General features: G+C 39.6%; 2 long non-coding RNA genes across 3 annotated transcripts in view; one reads left to right on the plus strand and one right to left on the minus strand.

Moving 5' to 3' along the window:
* Positions 1-7,481, plus strand: part of LOC309717652 — a 31,741-nt gene extending 24,260 nt beyond the window's left edge. The window contains exon 2 of the long non-coding RNA XR_014279780.1: positions 7,405-7,481. This is a non-coding gene — a long non-coding RNA (uncharacterized lncRNA). The remainder of the gene's footprint in view (positions 1-7,404) is intronic.
* LOC309717662 overlaps positions 1-13,346 on the minus strand; it is a 51,170-nt gene extending 37,824 nt beyond the window's left edge. For both annotated transcript variants that reach the window (XR_014279784.1, XR_014279785.1), the window contains exons 1-2: positions 12,744-13,346; positions 1,311-1,428 (exon numbers count right to left, since the gene is read on the minus strand). This is a non-coding gene — a long non-coding RNA (uncharacterized lncRNA). The remainder of the gene's footprint in view (positions 1-1,310; positions 1,429-12,743) is intronic.
* Between the last annotated feature and the right edge of the window lie 2,519 nt (positions 13,347-15,865).

Consider the following 15,865-nt stretch of genomic DNA (forward strand, 5'->3'; position numbering starts at 1 on the left):
TGACAAGAACAAAGCTTAGAAGCATTTTTCGATGTGATGTCCCAACTCATTAGTTCATGCCTTCCAAATTCAAAGCACATTTTCAAGTCATTCATGTAATCTTATATCTGTTTGCTGAAAGTTTAAAAAAATATGCAAACTCTCATAGCATAAATTACTAAAGATGGCTAGTTAGAACAATTTATTCATTGTAAGCAAACAGTACTAAGAAAAGCTTGATTGAGTGAGCAATACTAAATGTTTATCCACCGATATTAACATTTTAAGTCCAACTACAGAAAAAAAATAGTGGTACCTTACTATTTTTAATTTTGCTTAATTTTTCTTGCTTAAATTGAATGCAGCTAAATCACAGTATGGATTATCATCCTTGAAGAAATTCCTAGTACAACAACATTTATATAAACACTGTATGTAAGTACGATTTAAAAGTAAGAATTTAAAAAACTTCTTGTGCTGGAGTGAAGATCAATCAAAACTTTAAAAAAAAAGAATTAATAAAAGTATACTTGCCAAAATATTGCACATTGTTCTGCTGAACAACTAAGAAGTATATTGCCACTATTACCACTAATTTAAGAAAAATTTATAACTTACTAATAACCTTACAATGAAACAAAGTATCAGATTTAATTATTGTGTTACTAAGGTTTTTTTTGTTTGTCTGTGAAGGTTCTCAGTCATCCAGGTCATCGTAGTCAAAGGAGCTTTTTTTTGTTTGTTTGGGGGTTTTTTTTGTTTTTGTTTGTTTTTTCTTTCTTTTCTTTTTTTTCCTTTTTCTTTTTTTCTAAAAAAAAGTAAATAAAACAGTCCAGGTGTTGCGATGTGAATTATGGGAACATTTGTCCATTGAGGTGCACCTCTACAACAGCTCGTGAGGAGAGAATTGTTCGTTTGACTCTTATAAATGCTAGATCTCTAATAAACAATACTTTTCTGTTAAATTAATCCTTCACTTTATGTTTCTGACAGAGACTTTGTGTTGGTGATTTCACCCCATTCTCAGAACTTTTTCCCCTTGACTGTATGTTTTCCAGTTCCCCTCGAACTACAGGCAGAGGTCTGGGCCTAACAACTGTATTAAAATCCAGTTGTGTTACTAAGTTTAAGTTTTCCATAACTTTGTATTTCAAATTAATATGATATAATTAAAATAATATGTATTTATTGTACAGCCACAACTGCAGTCTGAGGCTCAAACAACATATTTGTTTTGCATTCAAACACAGAAGCTTAGTATGTTGTTATGTTTTAAGGATGTTTTGCTTCCCATTGAAAATTACAACATCTTTAACATTGTCTCAACTTACCTTTACTACACTGGCAGTGATGTGAGTTGGAAATGCAATGACCTTGAACCTGGAAGTGAACCTGCAAATCTTCACCGACCACACCATCTGTGACGGAGTCCTCATCTCTCCTGGTGTCCTGCAAGGAAACAATAATTTTCTTTAGAATAATTGAAATATTTGCTCTTCTTAAAACATTTTTTTCTGCATTTGCTACAGAACAGACTTTAAGATAGACAATTAAGCTGCATTATTACACTGTTACCAAAAAATACTGTAAATGTGATATAAACAATTATCCCATCCATCCACCAACCACCTTGGGGCCGCAGCTCCTAGCAGCAGTCTCAGCTATGGCAGTGCAGAACATTGTCCATTCTGACTCATGGTTCCCAGCCTCCTTTGTTTGTTTACGTTTTGACAGAGATGGAAGCGGAAGCCCTCCCGCACTGAAGCCTTCCACACCTGCAGCTAATCGGACCTGACCGGCTGGCAGTAATTATCTGCCATCTCGGGGCTGTCTATTTAACAGTGTGGTCGGGTATCAGCCAGCGCTGGAGCATTAAGCAAAGATTGGTAGTACAGCCATGGAAGTATTTTGGATAGACGTGTTTTCTCGGGATTGCCTAGTCATCTCTCTGTGTGCTTGTGTCACTAGAGATCAGGATGGAGAGGAGTTCACGGGAGCTGTACTACTGACCACAGATAACATTTTGGAGTCGCTGTATATTCACTTCACCTTTTATTGTGTACAGAACTGTTGTTGTTTTACTTCACTGTAAATAAACCCACTATTCTTCCTGAAGGAGCTCTGTTCAAGTATTGTATCATCTGGGATAAGACCAAACCATGAACAATGTGTCATAAACAACAAATTATTATTTTAATCTAAAAGGGTGAGCTATTTTACACATGTAGATTAAAACAGCGGTCCCCAAGCCCCGGGCCTCAGACCGCGGGAGTTGAGGCTCAGGTGTGAAATGTATGGTTTTCAGGGTTTTTAAACGGTTTTCAGCGTTCTTTTGTTATCATTTTTATCGTTAGCTCGGTTTTCCTGGGTCTTTTCACCTGTGTTATGAATAAATCTTACTAGTTTTATTTTGTTGTATTTATCCAGGACACCTTAAAGGCCGGTTTGTGAAAATAATGTCGGGCATAAACCGGTCCGTGGTGCAAAAAAGGTTGGGGACTGCTGGATTAAAACACAGTGAAGGAGTTAGCTCAAATTAGGTAGGCATCTTTCAGAGGCCCTGGTCTATGAGATCTTCGATTCCTACCTTCAACAGTACTTTGACAGCATTCTGAGGGAGGCTGGGGACACTGCGTCTGAGTGTTCTGCAAGTCAATTGCCAAAGCTGCTGCATAGAGCTGTGGGGGCAAGTTGATTGGTCCCTATCTTGGCAGTGACCCCAAAACCAGATGCCTATCATCTGGTTTTGGGGAAGTGATGGTAGCTGTCAAGGTGAAGAAGGAATCCTATCATGCTTGTTTGACTTATGGGGCTCTGGAGACAGCTGACGGGTACCAACAGGCTAAATGGACAGCAGTCCTAGCAGTAGCTGAAGCAAACATTTGGGTGTGGATAGAATTCAGTGAGGCCATGGATCAAGAGTTTTGGAGGACCTTGAGACAATACTGTCAAACTGTCTGGTGATTCAGGTTTCATAATGCGGAAAATACTGGACCCAAAGAGGAGACTGTCAATAAACATCTTAAACATGCCAAATATTTACTCCAAACGGTGAACTGTGAAAAACTAGTAAGTTGGAGGTGCCAACAGTGTCTTCCCTGCCACAGAAGAGATAGGAAGCGATAAGAAGTCCAGAAGAGGAATATTGTTTACAGAGAGGAGTTTGATAAAGTGTGTCAGTGTTGCAGCAGAATGGAGTCATAGAGAGGGTCTGTGGGTGGGTGGTGGCAAACTAGAAGTAAGAGCAACATGCACAGAGTGGGCAGGCTGGTGCAGATGAGTCTTTCCTTTGACAGGCTCCAGTGAACGGGGATGAAGTGGGAAAGCTTTGCTGGAGGATTCCACAGCCAGAAGGTGATTGTGTTTCAAAGGCAGCAAAGTTTCCAAGAGAGGTGGAAGCAGGCAACTAGTGTGTAAAAACAGGCAGCAAAAGTAGCTTAACATTCATAATGGTGATGATGATTTGGCAAAGAACTCCTGCGACCTTGATATACCCATCGCTGGATTACTAAATGTGAAGCACATGCAGGAAGGAAGGAACTGTGGGGAAACTCCTCTCAAGGATGGATCCAGCAAGAGGAGCCAGCCCAGCAACTCTACCTGACGCCTACAAAAAAAAGGTTAGAGGAACAAAGAAAAACAGGCAACACTTAACACCTAACCAGCCACACTACAACATCAGTAAGGGGAACCAGCATGCTGCTCACACTGTATACAGGTGGGGACAGAGTGCTGCTGCCTACAGCTGAGGAAATAATTCCACCATGTGGTAGAAGTAATACTTCAAGGAACTACTCAACCCCAATGACACACCTTCTACAGTGAAAACAGAGTCTGGCAATTAATTGCCCACTGTGACTGATGTCAGTGAAGTAGTGAAAAAGCCACTCTCCACTGGCCAGGCCCTTGGGGTGTATGAGATTCTCATTGAGTTCCATAAGACTGGTTGCTGTAGTGTTGTCTTCTCAAAGAAAATATATGTCTTAAAAATGTAAAGGCATCCTAAATTCAGACAAAACTCAGATCTCTGTATATTGTTCCCTAAAGATCTTACATTAAATCTGGATGTCTAAAGTAACGGGATGGCATTTCTTTGGTCCCCAGTGAGGAACCTGGGAGTTATTTGTTGTTTTCATACATTAAAGGACATATCTTGATCAAAAATATGCGGGAATGCTGTTTTCATCTGTACAATATCACTGAAATTAGAAACATTCTGTCTCAGAGTTCATGCATTCATTTCTTCTGAGCTGGACTGTTCCATGATATTCTGCTACTCAGATGTTCTCAGAGGTGTAGAACAGCCACTGATTTAAACAAGTACTGCACCCCACTTAGACACAGTTGATAAAACAGAAAGGACTTTAATACACTATTAAAATAACTTTCTGTATAATGTGAGTTGTGAATGGCAGAATCCTTAACCCCCAGCTGTTGCAGGTAAAGTCCTTGACACTGATCAATAATTCAGACCTGTGAAAACGCTGTATATTATTGACATTTTGTGCTACGGGGCAGCAGAACTCTTTCTTTCAGTCTTCTAACTTTCCAGTAGAAAGGGTGTCTTGTTGTTACAGATCATTTCTGGAAAGCTCTGACTCAGTGTCCTCTATTTTGGTCTAATTGAATGATGTGTCAGCATAAATGAATTCAACTCTGTGGTGTGCAAATAGGCAGACAGGTTTGTGTGTAGGTCTGTGTGTGTGTTGGGGGGGGGGGGGGGGGTGCATTTGGGGGCGATTTTGGAAAAGTGGTAGCTACACTAAAAGGTGATTATTGCTGATTGGCATCAAACACCTGCATGCTCACATCATCAGCAGCTTAATTTGTGATTGTTGAACTTTCCCATGAGTCATTCTGGTTGTAAAAACTTTAAAAGTGGCACAAATGTCACCTTTGAAAAGAATGAATTATAGAGAAAAGATATTATTGTCTGAAACATATTACAAGTATATATATATAAGTATAATCTGTTTGATGCCTGAATGATTATCAAAATCAACACAACACTCAGAAATAAATTCTACTTTCTTTTGGTCTTAAAGTCTTTCAACTGAGCAACACTGGATAAGAGAAGTGGAACAATAAAACTAGAGCACAATACATCATAAAAATTTACCAACTTTTCAAAGAATGGAAAACAAAGACTTACTGTTAACATGCTCATATCTTATACTGGATTACGTCCAGTAACTCTTTTTGAATTAGGTGAATGAAATTAGTTTTTGAGAAACAGGATTACTGTGTGTTAGGTCTTCCACTACTGTGACGAGCAAATGCATTGTCTTTATTTCAATGCCAGTTTTTTTGCAACTTGTAACTGAAGGCCCTGCCTCCCATTGTCTTTAAACTATGTACATGTAAAACTGTAGCTGAGGCCTCTCAAGTGCTAGTGTTTATAGCAGTGACTATAAATGAATATTATGTCCTTGCATCATGTTTAAAAGTACTTGTAAAGTACTTGTAACTGAACCTTGCCAATTTTAACAATACATAAAATACATAAACGGCACATTGTTTCACTGCACCATCTTGTGGAATATTCATATTACAGGAAAGTACAGCCAGGCCCTGTTTTAATATTGGGGGGTACTGTCTCTCTTTAACACAATGTGTAGATGTTTTGGACAATGTCATAGAACTTGTTTCTTCATAATTGTGATAGCATTGGTCAATTTGGGGAACTTTGAATCTCTTTTTTTAATTAACAACATTTTACACTAATGTATGTTTAGTACTGCAGAGTGTACTTTGGGTAAATTGATTCCCTTTCCCATGATTGTTTTAGAAAAGTCTTCATATAGCATGAGGTTGTAAAGCTGCTTGCTAACAGATGGTCTTTATACTCTACTTTAGTAGATTCTGCTTCTTGTAAAAAGGATGTAGACATAATATATGGGTACAGACACAGTTGGAAATGCTGTCTAAGTAGTGGGGAAAGGGAACGAATGGGTGGGTGTGAAACTGCACACATTGTGCTGGCATCATGCAGCATACGCTGTGCTGCTAAGCACTGCCCTGACTGTTTACTTAATAGAGTATACAGTGGGGCAAAAAAGTATTTAGTCAGCCACCGATTGTGCAAGTTCCCCCACTTAAAATGATGACAGAGGTCAGTAATTTGCACCAGAGGTACACTTCAACTGTGAGAGACAGAATGTGAAAAAAAATCCATGAATTCACATGGTAGGATTTGTAAAGAATTTATTCGTAAATTAGGGTGGAAAATAAGTATTTGGTCACCTCAAACATGGAAAATCTCTGGCTCTCACAGACCTGTAACGTCTTCTGTAAGAAGCTTTTCTGTCCCCCACTCGTTACCTGTATGAATGGCACCTGTTTGAACTCATCATCTGTATAAAAGACACCTGTCCGCAGCCTCAAACAGTCAGACTCCAAACACCGCCATGGCCAAGACCAAAGAGCTTTCGAAGGACACCAGGAAAAGTATTGTAGACCTGCACCAGACTGGGAGGAGTGAATCTACAATAGGCAAGCAGCTTGGTGTGAAAAAATCAACTGTGGGAGCAATCATCAGAAAATGGAAGACATACAAGACCACTGATAATCTCCCTCGATCTGGGGCTCCACGCAAGATCTCATCCCGTGGGGTCAAAATGATCATGAGAACGGTGAGCAAAGATCCCAGAACCACACGGGGGGACCTGGTGAATGACCTGCAGAGAGCTGGGACCAAAGTAACAAAGGTCACCATCAGTAACACACTACAACGGCAGGGAATCAAATCCCGCAGTGCCAGACGTGTTCCGCTGCTGAACGCCAGTGCATGTCCAGGCCCGTCTGAAGTTTGCCAGAGAGCACATGGATGATACAGCAGAGGATTGGGAGAATGTCATGTGGTCAGATGAAACCAAAGTAGAACTTTTTGGTATAAACTCAACTTGTTGTGTTTGGAGGAAGAAGAATACTGAGTTGCAATCCAAGAACACCATACCTACTGTGAAGCATGGGGGTGGAAACATCATGCTATGGGGCTGTTTTTCTGCCAAGGGGACAGGACGACTGATCCGTGTTAAGGACAGAATGAATGGGGCCATGTATCGTGGGATTTTGAGCCAAAACCTCCTTCCATCAGTGAGAACTTTGAAGATGAAACGAGGCTGGGTCTTCCAACATGACAATGATCCAAAACACACCGCCCGGGCAACAAAGGAGTGGCTCCGTAAGAAGCATTTGAAAGTCCTGGAGTGGCCTAGCCAGTCTCCAGACCTCAACCCCATAGAAAATCTGTGGCGGGAGTTGAAAGTCCGTGTTGCTCGGCGACAGCCCCAAAACATCACTGCTCTCGAGAAGATCTGCATGGAGGAATGGGCCAAAATACCAGCTACTGTGTGTGCAAACCTGGTAAAGACCTATAGTAAACGTTTGACCTCTGTTATTGCCAACAAAGGTTATGTTACAAAGTATTGAGTTGTATTTTTGTTACTGACCAAATACTTATTTTCCACCCTGATTTACGAATAAATTCTTTACAAATCCTACCATGTGGATTCATGGATTTTTTTTTTTTTCACATTCTGTCTCTCACAGTTGAAGTGTACCTCTGGTGCAAATTACTGACCTCTGTCATGATTTTAAATGGGGGAACTTGCACAATCGGTGGCTGACTAAATACTTTTTTGCCCCACTGTAGATACTGCAATGGCTAGGAGCCAGGCTGGACATGATATATGACAAGGAGGAAACTGCAGCAGGAAGAGTGAGATAGAGCATGTTACAACACACACACACACACACACACACAGTCATACAGTACACGCCATCTATATTCAAATGCCACTCCATATTAAAGTTGCAGACTACTGTGGCATCTAAGTGCTGGTGACCAGATAGCTATGTTGTATATAAAGTGGTTTGCTCCAGAGAGGAAGATGTATTGTATGTGGTCAACATGAGAAACAAGTAAGAAGAAAGTAGCAAAGACACAAAGAGGGAGAGAGAAGAGAGACTGGGAGAGGGCGCGAATGCAGGTTAGACTGCAATGCTGCAAAATGTATTGGAGATGGTTTTATAGCTTTACTTCATGTTTAGACAATTTAACAAACCTCTACTGCCACTCTGTGGTCTGAAAAGGTAGTAAAGTGTGAGAAATAAATAAAGCAAACTGAGTGAAAAAATTGTCTTCTCCTCCAACCCTTTGCCCAGTATATGGCAATAATGTACCTTTAGACTAGAAGAGAAGAAATCTTTGCTCACCTACACTTATGGATCAAATGATCCAAAAGGTTGGCATTGATACGTAATTCAGAAAAGAATATGTATAGGAAGGTTTCGGAGAAGCAATAGCATCTTCACATCAATCAGGTGACCAATCAGGTGTCCATTGGTGACCATGGATAGGATAAAATATGTCCTGTTACGCAACCTTGAGCGGAGCATTTTCAGTTGCACCTGACTGTGAAACTGGATGCTCTTTGGCTAATGATTCTTCAAGCCTGAGTCAATGCCCTGGGTAGTCTCTCCTCCTGACTCTGAGTTTGATATCATTTAAGATAAATGGACTTAATGTGCTTTTCAGTGTGACCTGAATCTAGTGACTGAGCCCTGAAACTGAAGAAACAAATCACGTCATTTTGGCATTCCACTTTTTCTGTAAAGCATTTCCATTTGCAAGTTTGATATAGGCAAAAAGCAGATGTTAACCAAAACCTGAGCATATGCCTAACCATGGATAAGTCACAGTTAACCTGACATTTGCTGCCAACGATGTCTTTCTAAGGAAATTAGATTTTTAATCTCAATGAGATTTTTACATATATATATATATATATATATATATATATATATGTATATATATGTAAAAAGCTAGAAAAGCTGCAACCACCAAGTACCTGCAGAGGGTCAGGCAAGTCCTGAGGAGTCAGCTGAATGGTAAGAACAAGATCCGGGCCATCAACACGTACGCCCTGCCCGTGATCAGGTACCCTGCTGGGGTAATAGGCTGGCCAAAGGAGGAGATAGAAGCCACTGACATAAAGACAAGAAAGCTCCTTACCATGCATGGAGGGTTTCACCCCAAATCCAGCACCCTGAGGCTGTACGCTAAGCGGAAGGAAGGGGGCCGGGGACTGGTGAGTGTCAGCACCACAGTCCAGGATGAGACAACGAACATCCAAGAATACATTGGGAAGATGGCCCCAACTGACCGAGTGCTCAGTGAATACCTCAGGCAGCAGAAACCCAAGAAAGAGGAGGGAGACGAGGAACCATCATGGAAGGACAGGCCCCTGCACGGTATGTACCACCGGCAGATAGAGGAGGTGGCTGATATCCAGAAATCCTACCAGTGGCTGGACAAAGCTGGACTGAAAGACAGCACAGAAGCACTAATCATGGCAGCACAAGAACAAGCTCTGAGCACAAGATCCATAGAGGCTGGGGTCTATCACACCAGGCAAGACCCCAGGTGCAGGCTGTGTAAAGATGCCCCAGAGACAATCCAGCACATAACAGCAGGGTGCAAGATGCTAGCAGGCAAGGCATACATGGAACGCCATAACCAAGTGGCCGGCATAGTGTACAGGAACATCTGTGCCGAGTATAACCTGGAAGTCCCGAGGTCAAAATGGGAGATGCCCCCAAGGGTGGTGGAGAATGACCGAGCTAAGATCCTGTGGGACTTCCAGATACAGACGGACAAAATGGTGGTGGCTAACCAACCGGACATAGTGGTGGTAGACAAACAGAAGAAGACGGCCGTAGTGATCGATGTAGGGGTTCCGAATGACAGCAATATCAGGAAGAAGGAACACGAGAAGCTGGAGAAATACCAAGGGCTCAGAGAAGAGCTCGAGAGGATGTGGAGGGTGAAGGTAACGGTGGTCCCCGTGGTAATTGGAGCACTAGGTGCGGTGACTCCCAAGCTAGGCGAGTGGCTCCAGCAGATCCCGGGAACAACATCGGAGATCTCTGTCCAGAAGAGCGCAGTCCTGGGAACAGCTAAGATACTGCGCAGGACCCTCAAGCTCCCAGGCCTCTGGTAGAGGACCCGAGCTTGAAGGATAAACCGCCCGCAGGGGCGTGCTGGGTGTTTATATATATATATATATATATATATATATATATATATATATATATATATATAAAGGACTGCTAATAATAATAATAATTTTAAAAAAGTATAACCTAGTGGATGTTAAGAGGTTGACTATACCTGAGACATCCACCTCAATCACCCATCTAGGCTAAGCCTAAGCTAGATACTGTAGGTTCCTAATCAGCTTTAATATGTTAAGAAGGTAAAAATAAGGAAGGTGTCATGAAACTGTTAAGAATAAGTCACAGCAGTGTGAACAGTTCTCTCCTTATGATCAAAAAATCCCACTTGGTGTATGTGATTTTTGACACCACAATGAAACAGTGCATGTCCTCATTATTTGTAGAAAACATGTAGCAGAAAGATGACATAATGCCAGGGCTGCAGTGAAAAGGACTAACAGGAGAGTGACTCGAAAAGTGCACTGAAATCTGGAAAATGTCACCCAGGCGAAAACATCAATGTGATTTTCTTGTGAGATCTACTCTGTTAAGGAAATATGTGAAGACTCATGTCATTTTTTATTTTTTTGCACGATTTTGTGTTTTTTCTAAAGAGTTTCAATGTACCTCAGCAATAACAATGAACCTGATCGTGACACTTTGATCTAAAATGTGCATATGTTCAAAAAAAGTTTTTATAGTGTACTCACTCAAAAAGTGAGACAGTTTAAATTGTGTAACAGAATTAAACAAATCAAGAAAATCTGCTGACTGTGACATCAAATAAAACACTAACACAAAGCTCACAGGCACGATAATATGATTTTAGAGTGCTGGAGCAGCACTTTGTTTCAGTGACAGTAAAAATATAAATGAAGATATGCCTGAGGCATACATGTGCAGGGTTTCCCTAGGAAATTGGTTTGCTGCTTCCTTCAGACTCTATTGGCTAAAATATTGTGATTCTCTTACATCAGCCAGATATTCGAGTTGCACTGCAGAAAGTTGTTCTTCTCAACTGAGCCTGCAATGTGATCAATCAAACAATCTCCAGCTTCACCTGCTGAGTTGAATCTGATCCTGGTGCTTCTTGTGTCATAACATCCTCTGATATTGTGTATTTCAGGTTAGGAAATTCAGCAGGAAACCTCAGTATAACAATAGCAGCTATGTGTGTAGTGCACTAAAACCCTTAATGAACCATTGATCTACAGTATAATTACAAGATTCTACTGTAATTAGAATTTGCCGAATGAGTCTGCAATGATGTTAGAGAAAAAAAAACGATTATGCCAAAGGAGATTGCAAAATATTTTTATTTTTGGGCACTGCTAGTACAATTTTGTTATCCTATTTTACTTGAGAGCCATTAAATTCCAATAACTGATATTAGGGCATGTATAAAAGTAATATCTTTTATTTTGTCAGTCATCACTAATTACATCCATTATTGGATTTTTCAACAATATAAAATTAGAGTATGTTATATGTTAATCACAGGCTTTGTGCAATCCATAATGGCTTTTTGCAAATTATAGAGTGTAGAGTTGATGGGCTGTGGTTAGAAATGGTAACCACAATAGTTAATAACAAGTGAGTACAAAACTATCACAATAAAAATAATAAAAACAAAAATCTCCATTACTCTTAAGTAACAAAACAATAACCATGCCTGCATAAGTAGCATAACCTTTTTATGTAGTGTACACCCTGGACAAGTTGACAGCCTTTATCAATCCAGAATATGACAAATGAAGGGAAAAAGCATAGCAAGGGTCCAACATAAACTTGGGTGGACTCATCACTGAAATAGCTAAGCTGGATAAACATTAAACAATAAATCATAATGATCTTAATGAGAGGACACAAAGTGTTTTGTCTTACAGTTTTTCCAAAGGTCCCTTCCAAATAAATTAAATACAACTGAGCTATGACTTGATCAAAATTTCACAGGGCTCTCTCAAAAAACAAATATTTTCTGTCGCAAAACATAATTTCTAATAAAAACACTAAAGATAAAACAGTCTGAAAGCCATAAAATTAATTTTCCACAATAGTACGCAGTGTGCCCTTAAAAAAATAAGAAGTAGAACATACGAAGAACTGAAAACTATCTACACCAGATGAACAGTATCCTTAAGTAATTCCCTTAAGATAAGAAAAGACCTGATATAGGACTTCACTTCCATCTACTGTTGAAAATCATTGGTTTTGGTTCAAATCATCCTCAGTATATATGCAGAAAATCATAAAAAGAGGTACATTGCGTTTTACTGTGTCTACAACATGACAGAACATGACAGTAGAAGTATACCTGGATACTGAAACACACAATGGTACAGTATTGGTCATAGATTGGAGTCCCCAAAACATAAACTTCGGTATTATTGTAGAAGTGCGAGACCATATTGACAGAGAAGAGAACAAAAGACAGGTTATTGAAATGTCCTTTAAGAAGCTCTGGGATCTATTTCTGAAGACTAGCTTAAAAACATGCAAGAAACCCTGCCTGAGAGAGGCTACATTGTTGAAAGTGTCTCTTCATTGTCAGCTTTCCCTCCACTTTGGCTAAAGCCCCAGTTCCAGTTCCAGAACAGTTCACCTTGCCCGTGATAGGGTTACCAGTAACACTGTGAGGAACCTTGGTGTGATTTTTGACCAGGACATGTCCTTCAACACACATATTAAACAAATACGTAAGACTGCTTTCTTCCGTTTGAGCAACATCTCTAAAATTAGGAGGAAACCGGAGGAGTTGTGCTTACTTCTTATGCCACCAGCTTGTCCTCGGTCACGGTTTCCTTCCACATATAGCTTTGCAAAAATTGCATAAAAAGCGCTTGCAGGAACAAAAACATAATATTCCAGAAACACGCTTTGCCGATCCGATCAGCTGTTTGTAACACTTCCCACAGTGAAACAGACAGACGTTTCACTGTGGGAAAACAACAGTTCAAAAAAGCGCCCCTCCGACAGCCAAACCCATCTGTTCTCTGATTGGATTGTTACATTTGTGATTGACATGACATTGACCAATCAGATGAAAGGAAGAAAAATAGGGTCAAAATTCGTACTTGTAACTTGCAGGGGTTTTTTTGGCTAAGTCCACACACAAATCTTTTTTACGCACACACAAATTTTTTTTACACATACAAATCCTGATTTACAAGTACAAAACCGATTTACAAGTACAAAATATTTATGACCACATTTTGAGCCCATAGTCCCGGATCAAAATGCGGTACAATCGTCGTCGTCGTCGTTTTTTTTTTGTTTTTTTTTAATCGTTGTCATTTGGAAATGAGATCGCACATAAGTATGAATCGAGATCGCGATTTTCTAACGATTAATCGTGCAGCCCTACAATCATGTGTGAAAAAGATTTTTTCTTCTTATCTCAGAAGCTGTAAAAGTGTCAGGATTGTCCAGATTAATGCTAGTCAAGTCAAATGGTCATTGATACAATCAAATGTTTAAGTAAATAAATAAATAATAATAATAAAAACAAGTTATTTTTTTATTTAATCTGGCATTTTTACAAATTTGTGAAAATTATAAAGTGGAGTGAAATGTATCCTAACAGAAAAGGTAACATTCAGACAAACAGGTAAATAAAACACAGATCTCATGGCCATCATTAAACAGAGTATCAGCCGAGTTATTAGTAGGCAGAGCTAGCTAACAAAAAAGATTGTATGCCATATTATGGTCCAAGTAAAAATTTACTTAACTATAACTTTGGATGTACATTTTGGAAGGTTAATGAAATCAGGCTGGTTGAAACCCTCTGCCTAGAATATATCCGAAGTATCAGAATATTTGAATAATTGATGCAGCTTCATGTAGACTGAAGCACGTTTTAAATTAACTGCTGTACACATGGGTTTACATATTCTCTGTAATGGCTATAGGTATCTAATAACTAAACAGCAACTAAATATAAACTTCGAGTGAGGTAGTGGTGTTTTCTGTTCCTCGTTTACTTCTACCTCAAAGTAGATGTGGGACCTGGTTTAGATCGGGTTTATTTTTTAGAGTTTTCTGTTTCACAAAGAACACTTACTTATAATGTGTCACTTAACAGGGTAACATACATTGTGATCCTATCCTGCTTGCTAGTAGGTTTTTAGCATAGTGGGTGCACATGTACAAAGGACAGAGGAGTGGTGTAGCCTGGGCTAAGGCAGACCTTATTGTGCAGATGACTGTCTAAATCCATAACATAGTCAGCAGGGGTCAAAGGACACATGGCTTCTCAGGAAGTTAAGGGAACACTTGATCATGGCTTATTTTTTCCCTAGTTTAGCTTTTTAGATTCAGAATGGTTTATGCTTCCTACCTGGACAGACTAATCCATGAAATTTACAGTGTTGTGTTACAGTGTGATGATAGAGAGAACCCTTTATTTTTCTGACAAGCTTTCTTCTGCTGCCAGCCATTTGTTTTTACCCTTCAATTCTTCATTCTCAATCGTACCCTACTGTCAGTGGAATATCACTTAAACTGGAATTTAGTGAGAAGTTCTAAGTTTCTTAGAAGTTACCTTAGTGAATCTAAGGTAACTTCTAAGAAACTTTTCTCACTCAAAAACAAAGATGTACACATCAGGGCATCAGGGAGAAAGCTTTGCTCTTCAAAAGGAAAATTACTGTCCACAGTCTGCAGTTTGCTAAAGATCACAATGACAACCAGGATGAAAACAAATTACAGCTTTGTTGCTTTATATGAGAAGCATTATAGGGCAGCAAAATGCTGCTTTCTAGGGTAACAATCTTATACAATCTGTGGAACACGGTGGTGGTGATAGAATTGCAGCACAGATAGGTCAAAATATGAACAAAGGATACAATCACACAAGGTGTAGCAGACACACAAGGAGGATCATCTGTCTTGCTCTTTTGATCTGTCTCTTACTTATTCTGTTTTATCCTCATCCTTGTACCTTTCATTTATTTTTTCTTTGCTCATTTTCCCATCTCTTCCTCCATTTTATTTGCACTGCAGGGCAGTCCAGTTACAAATCTTAACAGTATTAGATGTGAATGTATTTAATTCAATTCAATTTTATTTGTATAGTGCCCTACAATAAAACAGAAATAAACTCAACAATCTGACAGTACCCTATGACCAAGCACTTGGTGACAATGGGAAGAAACCTGCAGCAGAACCAGGGTCACCTGATCCAGCCCTAATTAAATGATTCATCAAAATGAACATTGTCTGTGAAGGTTCCCAGTCATCCAGGTCATCGTAGTCAAAGGAGCTTGCAAAGAAAAGCGTCTGAACTTCTTTGAGTTACTTGAAGACGTTTCACCTCTCATCCGAGAAGCTTCTTCAGTTCTAAGGTCAAATGGTGGAGAGTCCCAGATATAAACCTAGTGGGAGTAACCCCCCAAAATGAACATTGTTAAGCTTAATCTTAAACACAGAGAGGGTGTCATCTCCCAAATCCAAACTGAGAGCTGGTTCCAGAAGAAGAGCTTCAGATTTGAAGGCTCTGACCCCAGTTCTATATCTTATGACAAAAAGTAAACTAGCAGTCTATGGTTTACTTTTACCAGCAGTCAAAGACTACGAAGTCTTTAAGATAAGATGGGGCCTGATTATTCAAGATCTTGTATGTGAAGAGAAGGATTTTAAATTTGATTCTGGGTTTAACAGGGAGCCAATGAACAGAAGTTAATATGGAAGAATTATGCACTCTAGTGCCTGTCAGTACTTACGCTGCTGCAATGTGATTCAACTGAAGGCTTTTCAATATTTTTTTAGGGTAGCCTGATAATAATGAATTAGAATTGTCCAGCCTAGAAATTATGAATGCATGAACTAGTTTTTCAGCATCATTCTGAGACAGGATGCTTCTAATTTTAGAGATATTGTGCAAATG

This window comes from Aulonocara stuartgranti (assembly GCF_965226115.1).
Source record: "Aulonocara stuartgranti genome assembly, chromosome: 2".
Taxonomy (NCBI): domain Eukaryota; kingdom Metazoa; phylum Chordata; class Actinopteri; order Cichliformes; family Cichlidae; genus Aulonocara; species Aulonocara stuartgranti.